Genomic DNA, 15,899 nt, shown 5'->3' on the forward strand with positions numbered 1-15,899 from the left:
AACATTCATCAGAAATGAAGCAAATTTTCTTTTTCTTTATTGAATCCAATGTGACAAAAATCCTAATAATTTCCTTATTAATCCCTTGCTGCTTCTAAAAACCTTGCCAAGGAATGCGCGTTCCACCGACCAGTGACACAATCCGTGTCATTGCTGCCGGAGGAATTTGAATATGTAGATCACGCACGCCACGGGGGCAGATTAAAAATCTTAGCCAGAGTACGCGCCTGTTGTCGCCTTTGAAACGCTGCAACCTATTTGCATCACGTGCGCATGATTCGCCTGCATCGTACCTGCACAGATCTCGATCGAGTCCATTAGACAGAATCAAGTTCCCATCGGTTAATTCGTTACGATCCATAAAAAAATTATTGTACACAAAACGACGTCTTAATAGGCTTTCTTTCGCGGAAGGAAATCGTTCAAACCTATTAGGCAAATGATAATTACGAATAAACCTTTTTTGTCCAATGATAATAATCACAGGTGGTTCCCCATTTTTATTATCATTCTTATTGTGCTCGATGACAGCATCGAAGTCTCTTAGCAAGTGTTTTCTCTTCCATTGGCGGCCAATCCTAGCGATAAACCAACGTCACGGTGATAAATCACGCTAACGAACCATTGCGTTATGGTATCGCGATATTATTTCTCTATTCATGGAAAGTGATTAGAATATACGTCGCTGGTGCGGGAAACAGAGTGCTCGTTGCGACAGTTGTTTAACTGGTCTGAAAATGGAAGGGTGCCACGCTGATGCCAAGGCTGAATTCCATTTCCATTGCATGCTTCTCTGGTTGGAACACTGTTGAATTAATACGTTTGATTTGTATCTAATGGCTGTCCGGCGTTAGGTAACCAAACGACTCGTATGTGATCCACGAAGGATGCACATGGGAGAACGTCGACTTGTTGCTTTGCTCTGACGCGTTATTAATGTTCTATGGGATTTTCTAGAACGTCTCTCGAGACATAGAGGCGAATTATATTTGCATTGTTAAATTTCGAGTTTTCCTCCCTTTGTGGTCTTTCGTTGGCGTTGACAAGAAAATTAGATAGCCGAGATAATAGGGTTTTGGAAAAATTCGAAACGCAATTCTTTACGACCGATATCCCGCGGCGAATTGGAATGGTAGAACGAAGCTGTGGCTGTTACCAGAGTCAACGAAGCGTGCACGCGACTTTTCCACAGTCACTTTCATAATACAAGCCACTTCCGAAAGTGAATTGACTTATTCGAAGTCGAGAGAAGGTTACGCATAATATGCGGCCTTACGTGTACAATCGGTCTCGCACGCGCAACGGTTCTGAATGCCTTCGACTTCTTCGTGCTCCACGCAATCTAAGCGACATTTCCCTTTTATGATAATACGAAAACATAGGAAAATGCATGTAGAAACATTTTTTAATTAATATTCCTTTGTATTCGCCAAGAAAGCTGCTTTATCTACTTGAATTTGTTCCGCTTGAACATTTATTAGATTTAGCTAACGGTCTCGGTCTGCTACGGTCCTTGGCTATTTAGGTTCCAATCTTATTCTCGTTTCAACGAGCAAAAAGACTTTCAATGTTTGCAGGCAAACTTTCATATAAAATTAGAACGTAGAATACACGTTCGTAATTTCTATAATTGGTAAAATTTTCATTTGTTGCAACTTTTATTATTCCATTGTGACTTATTAGCTAAATAAAATGTTAGACAATTTTTACCTATGATGAAATGTGCATATTGTACCACAAACATAGGAACTATGAAAAGTCGTAAATTTTATAAACAATATGAAGAACATCCTGCTGTATAATTAACAAGCTATTAACGACGATTCCTTCATATTCTTCTTAGACTTAAAAAATTTATGAACCATAGAAAAGTACGATTAAGAAATGATCAAAAGATCGTAACAGCGTCAAAGAACGAAAAGCAAAATTCTTCGCGAGGAAGCATCGTGCCTAACATTCGTTTGACAATTCCTGAGATAAATTCAGAGTGTGGCCACAGCTGCTTCGATACCCTTTCGAATACGAAGCTGTCGTAGCCACAGGCCGCCCCATTGTTGACTCGTTCCGCTGCCCCATGCATCGAAGCATGACGATCCCGATTGCAACGTTTCCCTTACTAACATTATAGTCACTTCGATTATCCGCTCGAAACGACACCGAACCAATAGGCACCGCGAAATCGCCATAACCTTGTTACACCAGCTGCCTACGTTTATACAAGAGACTACTGATAACTCGTATGACTAGCATCGTCTGTATCCCCTTGTCAGACGCGCGGTTAGTGAAACAGCACGTTAATGGTCTGACTTTCACGCTCGACGGTTCGCAAGGATAACCATAGAGCCACGGCGCGCAGACTCGCGAAATTAACGAAAAAATTCCACGTTCTTGCTCACAACGATTGAGATCTCAGACTATTTTGCAACGCTGATAATTTATGAGCCTTCTCTGGTTGAAATTCAATTCCTTTGTCATTATCATTGGTTACTTGGTTTTCTTCCTAGAAGGTGGATAGGCGAGGTACGATTTGTCAAGGCGGCTTTATAAATAAAAATAAAAAAAGTTTTTGATTAAACTCAATCGTTCCAGCGAGAAGTGGTCAACGCGTGTTCGCTTTTGCAACAGACGAGTAATTTGCGCGTGTGGATCTCTATAAGAGGGAATTTCACTTTCGTTTTACCCTGCTTTTTGTCATGCTCGTTGTCTTATTGGAGTTACGTTGTCACGGTTACTTAACTATTCTAAACCGGAACGTGATTTACTAATTTTTTTCTACCTTGGTTCTTTAATCTTGACGTGTTTTAGTTTCGCATAGTTCTCTTTTCTTTTTTTGGTGTAGCTATTGACTCTTGTTTTTTTTCTTTTTTTTTCGAATGACCCAGTTTGTCTGAGGAAAACCGATGCCACATAACGAATCAGCGGCAATGTCAATCAACGCGGCGATGTTACGTGACTGGCATTGTTTCCGAGTAAGTAAGTGTCACGGACGCGTGAGGCGCTACATCGCTTCGACGAGTGATTGACCTAGCTGTATCGTCGTTTCGAGCTTCGATCGGTCGGTGAATGTTCAACGAAAGGAAAAGTTGTTTCTCTTCGGCATTTGCATGCTTTCAATGTATGTATAAAATCGCTAAATTTGGAGGAACTCCTGGAGTTCCAGTTCCGTCTAATTACAAGTTCTAATAGTCTGTTCTAAATGCAAATATTCTGTCATCTCTGCGGCCAAACCAAGCTAATTATGTTCAAGGTTGATTTATTTATAATTGTTTCTAAGTTTTAACATTTTTACAATGTGTAATGATACAGTCTTTCGTTAGATGAAATGTTTGAAACTTTCTTGCGTAAGAAAGAAAAATTCAAGGGTAAAGATTCTCTTGTATCATCGATATGACCCAGTTCTCTTACAAAGGGCCAAAGAGTTATCAAAATCTTCACACGACAAGGCCACCAAAAAGAGAGATAATTACTCACCGACATTTGGCTGAAATTCCAGTAAACGACGTCTCGAATCACACAGTATCTCGCGAAAGACCCTCGACCTCAGTCGCGTGACAGCGATCGCCAAAGGAGGAGGGTCGCACCTACACAGCTTCACACTCTTCTTCCTCGAAACGCAAAATTCGCCTGCTTCTCAAAAAATCACGTGAAATCGAACCAAGTATCGTCGCAATCTTTCGAAACCAAAACCAAATAAACTATACCGACAAGAATACTATGTCGCGAGTGATTCTTCTGGACTGACCCGATCCAGACCGCTTAATCACGGGAGACGTATGCGGGATTCGCCCGTAATTCGAAGACTGGTCATCACGGTGACGACGCTGGGGTATTCAAAGATCGAAACGGCGTCGCGATCCAACGGAGGCGCGTCCCGATGGTGACCAGGAGGGGTACGAGAGGAGTGAAGCGGGGTCACGAAGAGGGGATCGGGTCCGAACTGGGCCCCCCTGCGATCCTTTGCCAGAGCGGGGGACCCGTGGCCGAACCCTCGAGTGAGAAGTGTTGGTAGGGGATTCGGTGAGGACCCAACAGCCGCCAAGCACCACAGCAGCGACGAAGACAGACGAGGAGAAGAGAGGAAGAGACGGACGACCGAGTGAATCCAAGTCGGTGGGTAAGAAGCGCGCATTCTTGTGTGTCAGCGCGCGATAGTTATGGACCCCTGGCAACCTTGTCCCAGTAGCCTGTGTGTGTGCGTGTGTGTGCGTGTGCTTGCCCATCCGAAAGCTGTGTAGCGAGAGAACGAAGAAAACAGGAATATACGAGCCCTGATAAGGAGCCACACGGGGAGAAGCTTTCCACCAGGGGGAGAACATCCTTCCTCGTGAACGCAGCTTGTTTTCGCCGACCAGAAAACGCCTCGCTGCTATCTGGGTCATGGATTCCGGCCGTTCGAGAGAAGATGCGTTGCCGTTGCCTACCTGGCAGCCCCTCTCTTTGGATCACGGGAGTGGGAGGCGAAGTTCGAATACCTGGGTCTTTGGACGACCATTGTCCTGGTTGGTGAATATTGTGAATTGCTAGATGTTGTCAAATTTTTTGGAAACTTTAGGTGACTATAACTAAGGATTGTTACGAAGGGTGTTGTAGGTTCGATGGTAATCATGAAAGTATCGGGCTTAATCCGTTGTGGTCTGAGCAACATTTGGTATTTCATTTCAATTGGTTCATGCTCGATAAGCTGTTTTTAAAGGCCTCGGGATGTAATTTCATATTTTCGTAACCAATGACATATTTGTATGTACTGATACCTATATTTTTACGAACACGTATAATAGCATTGTTTTATGACCTCAAATTGGAACGAATCGAACGAAGTGTAGGATATCAGAAAAAGGCTAATTCTTGGATGAAAGTGGGATTAGCAAGGGATTTACTGTTAGATAGAATGTTGAGTTAGATATCACAAATGGATTTAGACAAATATTGCCTATTATTAATCAATTAAGGACAAGATCAACGATGCGGGTTCTTCCGGAAGATCAGATCGCTGGCGATCAAATCAAAATAGCATTAGTGCTCTGTAGAACAGGCAAACAACGGAGCAATATGTGGGTCAGGGTCGAACAAAACGATTGTTTTGTCGGCCTAAAGCAGTCGAGGATGTCTCTGCCCTTTTATCTTTGGCACGCGAGTCGCGTTTAATTCAATTTTGTTTTCTGCGTTTCGTTTGTCAAAGGAATTGACGGTTTGATTTATGACTTAATCGAGAAAGCGCAAGGATTCTCGATTATTTCCTGATAAATCTTCTTCCCTTTCTGAAACTATTGCATCGTAGCTCTGAGAGAATTCTGTTTCCAGATTGCTGGATCGCGAAAACGAACAAAAGACATTGTTGTCCGAGTGACATCAGAGTAATCTTCATTTGAAATGCAAATCGAACGTCTTGCGTATCATATCTCTAATATGAAAAGTCTGAATAATTCGCAAAACAACATGAAAGAAATATCGTCTAGATTTTTTTATCTTTTCTAAACAGATTTTTTTCCAGATAATTAATGCAATAATATAATCATGTAGACGTATGATACACTCAAGTTTGAAAAAAAATAGGGGTTACATTTCTTTTCGAGAGAAATATCTTTACTTTAAATAATAGCATTTTGTTAAATTCATTATTTCACTTAGTCTTCTGATTCATTTTATCGAAACAGAAAATCTAAAATACAACAAATGCATATGTATCAATAGCAGTGAATGTGTAAAGCATAATTTTGTATATGAGACGTCTATGAGTTTCACTTACAACGAGATCCTATATTCTCGTAGAATTTTATTGATGACAGAAATGTTACAATTTTTTCTAACAATTTCAAGAAGAATTTAGAGATGAATGTCATCGTTTATTAGAGAAGAATTCTTATTATCATAATAATTGTTTACTCTTCTCGGGAATGGTAACAAGGAATTACTTTCCTGGAAGATAATTCCCTTCGAGTTTATACCACGGAATGTGGGTCATGGACAATGGCTTACTTCTTCACGTTCTAGGCGGAACACGTCGTAACAACCCTTTTGATAACGATCCCCATAAAATGCAGGTTTCTTGCCAATTACTTTTTCACGTGATTCAACTTGAACATCTGTTTTTTGTTATGGAGTCCAGCACGCAACCCTTCGGGTTATGGTTATGGCTCTGCTTGATTGGGCAGCAAGCTTTCTATTCCGTGAAATTACCATTATAAGTACAGGATTTCTTTACGAGTACCACGCTTTTGCTTTTTATGGAGATACAAACACGGTTTCGCTTGAAACCCAATCTTCTGATTACAACAAGTATGTGGATTTAAAAAGGTTTTTCTCCTTCTGTTATACTTCAGGAGCGTCAAGATACAAGGAAAAAGTTCAATTTGTATAAAAAGCAAAGCTATCATTATTAATGTGAATAATTTTTTTCAGATCTATTTACTTTCACCACCTGTAGGAAAAGCTTCTTTATAGTCGGTGATCGCTCGATACTAATTTATTTCGCGTTTCATTTACAAACATATTTGAAAGGTTTATTTATTTGTCAGTAAATAAACGAATTGATGAATTTATATAATAGCACAATAACCTACTGTACTGTACTATACACCTACTTTTCGTGTATTTTTTCAACTAACACGAGGAACACCTATTAATTTACAGCAGCAATAGCTGATACATTTCGTGTGCTATGTTCCACGAACATCAATCACGATCAAGTGAGAGGCCGACAAAGTTCAAACGGCAATGTACACCATGTCTAATGATGAATCAAACGCTCGAAACGGATTATTTATGACGTGAGCCTATCCCAGACCTAACTCAACTGCACTAGAAGCCTTACACAAACCTAACTGAAACATGACCTTATTTTTCTCCGCACCTAAATAAGATTTTGAGATTATACACGTTTATACCATACACGTTTTTAAGCTTTCCTATTAAGTTCTCCCAATTGGAAGAAATGTAGAGTCGTTTAAATCAGGCGAATAAAAGAGCCAATTAATGTTCCTACTTTTTGACGTACGTATTTAACAACTCGAATGATTGATCTCAATAATAAACTCTTATTACCATAACTGTTCAAGCGTCGAATGTTCCATGATAAAATTGGATGCTCCACGCTATACGACTGTTACCATAAAATTGCCATAACACAAACGGAAAGAAGTTACGATAAAACATAAAAGTGATGCTTCTTTTTATGACACGTTATATATTAAGAGCGATCTAAGACTCACTCATGCAGATCTCAAGCAAAGTCATTTCGATAGAGTATTTAACAGACATCGAAATCAGCATCGAAACGATCTCGATCTTGGGGCAGCCGGTGTCCTCGGTGTTTTCTCGGTTCACCGACCAAGAAAAGGCTCTCCGGATCCAACGTTTCCTCGCGCAATAACTGTCGATTGACTTGTGCTCCAGAAACGGCCGGCGCGCGTCAGTTCACGTCGTACGTGGTCGGCTCGATCGACACGGGACACCGTAATTGAGTTTTCGCAGCCCGTAATTACCCGTGCAATTGATACTAATTTGTACATGCGAGATTTATGCTCGCCCTCTGCGGATTGCGCCTTTTGTGCAACCCGCTGCATTCTTCAGGATACGCACGAAAGTTTGTTGCTGTTCGTTAGAAGAGGTACTTGTTTGGAAAGAAGATTGTAATTTGATGTATTTCATTATTGAATTGATTTGATGAAAAAATTCAAGGAAATTCTCCAGTGCAATAGAGCGATTTGTTGAATGAAACAAATATGCAGTGAATGATTTCATCAATTAGCAGCACATGTCTTTCGAAATCAATCTAACCCAAGCTATAAATTTCCTGATTGTAATGCGGTTTCCTAAGTCAAACGAACGACGAATGAAAACTTAATAACTTCAAATCAAGGGATTTTTTTCTAAGTATACGAGTCCTTTGAATGAACGTTCTTCAAAATCTAGCCGAATGATCAGAATAATGATTCGCCATATCACCGCTAATCTTAAAAAATAACGTTCACGATATTATATACGTATACCGCAAACTCTGTCAATCTTCGTTCAACCACGTTTAACATGGCCGAACATCTGCAAAATTTCCCAACGTTCAGACAACTCTGGAAACCATCCTGACACCGACGAGTCCCATCCACGTAACAAAAAACACTCACGGTTCGTGCGTTACTCTGGCCATGGGCCACACGAACGAAACAACCGACTGTCACCCAGAAATCTCATAAAGTCGGTGTGCGATTAACCAGCGCGAGAGAAGAATCAACAGGGATCAACGGCGGGGCCAAGGGTGTCGTTTCTTTTTCTCTCTTCTCGTTCGCTGCTAATTGTTTCGCACGAAATCGCCTGGAAACGAAGAAACTCCCCCACCTTCTCATCCCTTCTCCCCTCTCACCCCGTGGAGCCCCGCGGATGTATTTCGCAAGATTTCGCAATATCAATTGCGCGCTGCCTGTCAAGCGGTGCCAGCTCGCGCGCTTTGCTCGCTCTCGACCGAGAATTATCGCCCGCGAGAGGCATTTTACGTTATTTAAGACTATGTAATTTAATAAAGTGACGGCCTCGCGATGCTTCGTTCCACGATTCTCAGGGACGAGCCGCGAATTCGATTCGGTCTTCGCGTATCGGCCGCGTTCCACGCAGGGTTCAGGAAATTACGGTCCCGTGGCGGCCTTTTAACGGGCCTTTTCAGCGTGAAATTATTCCCTCCGACATAGGAACGCCGGTGATCGACTCGATGGATCGGACTCTCGATACGATCTCTCGTGGATCGACGGCGTTTGTGTTCGCCTTTCGAAAGGGTTTCTAAGACGTTTTGGTCATGAGCGTGGAACTGATCGTACCATAGGCTGTTTTAATTGGGAGATAAGTGAAACAGCACGGAGAAATAGTACCGGGGTTTGATACGGTGTGATTTGCTGATTTATGAGGGGTGTGTTGCTTGATGTTTTATGGAGGAAAGCTTAGATTGCAATCGTTTGGAGCAGTGGAACGGATAATGATTGACTGTGCGAATTTTTCTGTTCCACTGTCTTCTAGATCAGTTCATCTGAAATTCAACTGGCTAAATGAACGTGATTCGCTGTATAACGTACGCTCGATGTATTGACAGATATTTTAATAGATCGTGACTGCGTGGAATGTTAGAATTTAGACAGATGGTCAGTTATCTGATAGTTAGGTAGTAATCAACTTAGAAAATGTTTTCTTGATCGGTTCATCTGAAGTCCAACCCATAGAGAACTACTATAATTTGCTAATTTATAGATGCCCATTTTTTATAGTAGATCGTTTTCTCCATCGCTTAATCAAAAATCCATCCGATGTAAATAATCTTTTATGGGATCTAATTTTGAAATCAGATATAAGACATGGATTTAAACTCCTAAAATGGAACTGGTCCTAAAACCCGTCTTTCCTTTATCGTGATATTTTGTCTCAGCCAAGTAGATATTCTGTTATGTCTATGGACCGCCTTTTGCATTTATTCGAACTGGTATCGACCGGTGGCGCTTCCACTAGCCTCGTTTGCATGTTACACCGAATATCGCGGCTTCGTTCCCCTTGTAGAACATCAATCATTCGGTCGATGGATCACTGGACACAATTCTAAATTAACCGGTTTTGCAATGTTGGCGCCACTCGCTGTCGCGAATCTGTGGCCCAATTTTGGCCTGAAGAATCAAGGATTCTTTAAGAAAATTATAATCAATTATACGGTATATGACATAAACAAAACGCGTATAAAAATATACCATGTAGTATGTACTACAAACTGTATCACAAAAATCCTATCCCAACAGAAAACCTACAGTTATCGCTTCTACTGGCAAATCACATCAATTCAATCCACCACACAGAGACTCATCCAAAGGACAGATTTACAATGACGTCTAATCGCTTCCAGAAAATCTCTCCTCTACCACTTGACCCACTGCTCTCCAGCTAGAAGTTTCATCGCGACACCATTAGAATAAACAAACTCTAATTCATCGTGTAAAAATTCCACGCGCCGATAATCGACACCTCTGATGTTCGAACTGTCTCGCCTCGTTCCTTTTGCTTACGTCAGCCAAACGATTCACTCGCGATCGATCGATGGGGACAATCTGCAATCTGGATGCAGATCTCCTCTCCGTGCATCCGGCAGAACATGTCGATTGGTATTTAGGCCTTGCGTTACATAACCTTTTCTTGTCATCGTGCGGCCGCCAAAGCAACGGATAAAAAAACTATTCCGGGAGGCGAGCGGGGGCGGTAGCGTATCATCGTTGTGACATTGGGACATTGGTTTTCCGTATGCGAGTCTCGTTCAACCGGACCCGAGCAACCTCTCTATCCTTCTTCCTCTGTGTGTTTACGAGTGTTTCACTCTCTTGTTCTTTCTCTTTCTCCGTCCATCATGGATAGACGCTTCTACGCGGCTGAAATACGGAGTTCCGCGCGTCAAAAACGACTGGTTCTGCCTAATACGTGGCCGGGAACGAGGAACGTGCTACGAGCATCCGCCAATTGCGAAATGCAGGAATTTAAAACAGCATTCCCGGTAAGGTCAGCCGGCAAACCGGGGTCATTGGTGTAATTGCCACGCAATTACTGAACACGAGAATTTGTGGATAAGTTCGTGGATTTTGGGATTTGAAGAGTTTTCGGCACAGAAATTTATTCTCTGAAGTTTGAAGATACATTTGAATTTCTGGAACTTTTTCTTTTTTTTTTTTTTTTTTTTTTTTTTTAAACAAGTTAGGAATTATAGGAATTATGCGAATGATAAGACACGAAGCACAGTGTAACGTTGATGTTGATATGAGTTTAAATGGACAATATTGATGTTCCAATTTCTTGACATACTTTACATACAACTTGACATAACGTTACTATAACAAAATATTATTCGAGTATTCAATTGTTTAAAATATTAAACAAACAGCTCAACATTTTTTTGTATTTCTGTTTCCTCGTCTTTCTATCACTTAGGAACTAAAAATTCATGAAAATGTCGTTTAATCAATTTTGTCCACGTAGCTCGTTTAATTTGTTCAGTAGGATGTGTTCATCCGAAATTCAGACCTTCGAATCGACTTAAAAATTAATCAGACGACCAGAAAGTCCTTTGAATGAAAAATTTATATATCTGGAGCCTCGTCGATCAAACCTCTAGACCCACATAGGAAGTCCATACTGCGAAAACCGACTAAAAGGACGTCAAAAATCACTTGAGCGATGATCAATTAAAGATAGAGTGTACAACGAAAGTTCAGTGAGCCTTTTAGTCGTGCGATTATTATGCAAATTCGCTGTCTCGTTTATCGAGGTAATTATGCATTGATCGTGGCCTGACTCCTCGAGCCAAAGTTGATCCATTTATAATTTCGTGTTATACCTTGCGAAACATCACGATTCGTAAGGTCAATCATGACGTGATGGGGTCATCACCTTCGACCAAGTTTCTTTCGTCTATGATTTCGTTTTTGTGGAATGGTGAACGCCTTGAAGAAAGGAAAATGGTCAGGATTTCTGGCATTGCGCCATAAGGAAGTATTCAAAACGGTGGAATCCCTTTGAAGAAGAAATTCGTACTTGGCCACCTAGTGGATTGTGAAACGAAGGAATAGGAAGGACGCCACGAGACGACAAGGTTATCCTGGCAATTATCGCGCAATTAGACCATGCACTCGATTGCTACTTTCGACACGGACGTTTGCAACATCGTCGACGCGTTATACCGTGGAAAAACGAGATTATTATTGTAAAATTTAATTCCATAGCAGCTCGTAGATAACTCGTGATTGTTTAGAAGTTGACAGGTGAAAGATAAACGCGGTCGTTTCAAAGAAATACGAAATCCTTGGATTTCTATGTACCTTTAGGTACGTAAAAACGAAAATGGCCAGTGATTGTAATTAAGTCCTGGACTCTTCGATGGAATGTTTGATTCTATATTTAACTCGTTTGCTGGGTTGCTTTTCAAGTAGAAACTTCTCTATAGTCATGGAATCAATTTGAGTCAATTGATCTTCAATTTAGTTCATGTCAATTTTAGCCTTTACACATGTAAATGTGATGTAATTTATTATTAACAGAAGTAGGACATCGTATAAAGTAATAGGAGGTTTCTAAATAAGGAATCGTGTACAAAAAATTGACAAAATGTGTAACAAATTAACTTGTCTTTCTCAATCAGTGGCTTAATCGTCACTCTTCTGTACATGTTCATGAAACTTGTTCTTTTTCCAACTTCTTAATATTCTCCACGAATATCTTTTCTTGTAAGAGTTAATTTATATAATTTTTTTATTGCTATGTTTAAAACTATGTAATGTTAAGAAACGGCCTCGGTAGAAACCACGACAAGAATAATTGCAACATAATATACTTCGTAATAAAAATTATCTAATCATCAGCGCGCCGATGCTTGCACAAGAATTACAGAAATGGCAATTTTATTCATATTTCATATTTCCACCTTGCGTTTAAGAGTTGTCGGATTAGCCTAATGTAGACGACCATGGAAACTTCTATACTTTATCCAGGAGAAGTTCAATGTTCTTAATGGACAGTCGATTAACCAAGTTTAATCACCTGCGTACCCTTTGCATACAAAGATTGAGCAACTTTTACTTGAAATGATCGTCTAACTCCAAACGAATACCAAACAACTGTGCACTCTTGAAACACAGTTAGTTTACGTCAAATTAATCAATTCGCCGAATCATTTTCTTTCGTATTGTTCGTTATGTCAGTTAAACGTTGTCGTGTACAAAACGATTAATTGTAGAGTCTTAAGCAAATCTTAACATCTTTGTCGTTATTATAATTGAATGTTATCGCGAAGGAAATAATTAATCGCAAATTTCAAGCGAGCCTTAATATCCTTTCAATTATAGTAACATAACCGCATCCTGTATTTTATTCAATTTGAAATTCATACAAATAAATTGTTGTTTATCAAATTCTGATATTTTTGATAAACAACAGACTTGCTCACCAAAAGTCGGCTGTATTTTCCTGAAAACTCGATTCTTACGCACAGTTAAAGCGATATTATTAATAAAACTTCTCAATTTACTAATTACAACTCTTTTACAGTAACAGTAACAGGTTCGAGTTTCTGGTTACTCTTTGCCCTCTTACAACAATGGTAACGAAGAAAGCATGAAATTTTAGAAGTTTTACAAATGACAAGTCATCGTGGTCTAAAATTAGGCAAAACATTTCTACAATCAATAACCTGTAACCTGTCAGTTTCTAATTTTCACTAATTCATAGTAATAAATCATTCGTTCAAAAGGTTCCTGGTATCACAGACGTATGTAACGTAAGTCTTCTCTTCCGTCTTCCTCGTTATTTTATTACTTTCTAAAAAAAAATTTAAATACCACATCCATAAGACGTCACGTCATAAACCACCTGTAGAAACTCGTATTAGTAGCTTCTTCAGAGAGCAAAACCGTTAATCGTTAACGTCATGGAAAACCTATTGCAAGCAAATGGCATCAAACGCTGATTGTCAGAATAAAGAGGAATATGACGTTTTGCCTCCACATTGTGCCTTTATGAGAATAAGCAAAAAGCAGGAGGTGGTGGCGTGCAGCGGAAGATCAGCTGTCCAGGATTCACCGTTGTCACTTGGCGCTCATAGCCTTGTAACATATACGCAAATAACCCAATAAATCTCGGTATAGGCTCATCCTTCGGAATCCTTGACACCGACGACGGTAGTGTCACCGTGCAGACGCGCGCGCGTATCCTCGTCGAAGCCTAGGCATCAAACCGGAGGAGGGAACACGCGATAAAACGAGCGGAGCCGGATCAAAGTCGCGTGATTTCCCAATAGCGATCTGCGACCACGAACACGAGTAGTGCGTCACTTTTCCCCACGGGGAGAGACTCTCGCGAATCCTCCAGAGAGACGTTAATGATCCTCGGATGTTAGTGATCCAAACCACCGGTCTCAGTCTTTGTCATTCTTCGGTTTCTTTGTACCGTTTACGATTTGCTAAAGTTTTATGATACTGAGAAATTTGACATACAGTGGGCGGGCCGAAGAAAGTTTGAAATTAATATTTGCGTATTTGGTATGAGTAACAGGAGGATGTTAAAAGCTGGCCATTTATCGACCTTCTTGCAAACGAAAAATTCTTGCAGGACATTAAAGAGCATCTCTCAAGGAACAAAAATTGGCATTTTTTGCCTGAGATGTGACGGGAAAGTTGAAAGAACTGAGCAGAGGTCGAACTTATCTGCGCGTTACGATTGATCTTCATCTTCTTCGGATATTGATCCATCTATGAAACAATTCTTTAAGAATTCTAGTATTTCTATTAAAAATGAGTAAAATTAATCGAAGTCCGGAATAGAGCAAATCCGAAGCATCGCAAGATCGTTGTTGGCTATTGTTTTCGCGTAGCAACAAGCTGGCGATAGCTCAGGCTTGCTCGATTTCAAATTTCAGTTGATTTATCTGCGTAATTTCTAAGAAGAAAGAATCATTACGCCGATATAGATGAATAATTATTCTGTAGCTTGATGAGAATATGCAGGAAATGAAGCTCAAGTGTAACGCACGAGTAAGTTTGATCGTTGCCACTTTCTCATCTTTCCACTCATTTTTTTCAACTTCGTTCTTCTTCTCTTTCGATGTATTGTTTTAGATAGTTGTATTTAAGATTAGAATAGCGACGTGTGAGTTTAGAAAGTTCATTGTTGAGCATCCTAGACCTCTTGGAAATGAGCTAGAAGATATTGCGGAATTTTTACGAATTTATCGACGATGGAGGTTAACGAGAGCTGGATTGAAAGGAGAATCAACACGTGGAAAGATAGCGTCTATGATTCATAGATTGCAAAATTGAGTGAATTGTTCCTGGAGGTGAGAAACACAACTCCTACTTCTAACCTTAAACTATGCTATCTGTTAACCGTCTTAACCATGTTACAACGAATAATGAGTTAACTCGTCTTGTTCGGTTAACAAGTTAATGAATAATTCAACTGTGAAGAATAAAATATTATACAATGTTATACAAAGATAGAAATCCAATCCGTATCACGAACAGCAAGTCTTCAACTGGTTTAACTGGTGTTTAACTCCTCGAAAACAGAAGCGGCGAGTATTACTTAGGCGGCGCGGAGTTGCGGTTTCCGGATGGATAAAGAAATTGTAACGATTTCGGTTGAGTAACCTGTGCGTGAAAGGCGTTCATCGAGTCGGATCGACGATCTCGATTCAACCGATTCGCAATATCGATTGGCTAATTCCCGACTCTTCGCGATTCATAGACGTTTCTCTAAAAAATCTCAGTATATTTAACCAACTACCAATTTTAAATATTCCTCTATTCGCCGCTAATAAATCTTGAAACCTCTCATGAGAAAGATGTCGATCTTTTATTTCCAGGAAATTTCATTAATTTTACCATAAAACATTTATTCAGAAGAGAGAAAATATTTATTTTGCAAATATCATTTATGAAAGAAATGTATGGAATTCGTAGATTTCCAAGAGATTTTCTAGCAGTTACCTAACATTTTCAACAAATGTTGACTTAATAAACCTCCTAACGATTTCAATAAAGGATCGCCCCATGCACGATCAAAGCGCGCGATAGTCGTTGACCTGGATCAAAGCTGTGTTTCCCAATCGAAAGCCACATTATCGTCGATTAACCCAGGTTTGCCGCGGGTTCCCCATTCGCAGGGAAGGATCATCGTTGGTGGATCGATGCTTGTAATAACTGGAATCAATCGGTGGTACTCGTCGCAAATGTAATGAGGATGATGATAATGATTGCCGATGTCAATGACAGGGACCTAAGTAGTAGATGCGCCGGCGAGTCTGGCGCAACAATCGAGATGGACAAGCGGCTGCTCATAACGCGGTCGACTATGGGGGAATAGAACGTTTGAGAAGACAAGAAATTGCTTTTAAGCAGCTG

General features: G+C 40.3%; 1 protein-coding gene across 1 annotated transcript in view; it reads left to right on the top strand.

The window, feature by feature from the left end:
- Positions 1-15,899, top strand: part of LOC126866450 (nuclear migration protein nudC) — a 102,873-nt gene that overhangs the window by 67,399 nt on the left and 19,575 nt on the right. The window lies entirely within an intron of this gene.

Source organism: Bombus huntii, chromosome 6, assembly GCF_024542735.1.
Source record: "Bombus huntii isolate Logan2020A chromosome 6, iyBomHunt1.1, whole genome shotgun sequence".
In the NCBI taxonomy this organism is placed as follows: Eukaryota; Metazoa; Arthropoda; class Insecta; order Hymenoptera; family Apidae; genus Bombus; species Bombus huntii.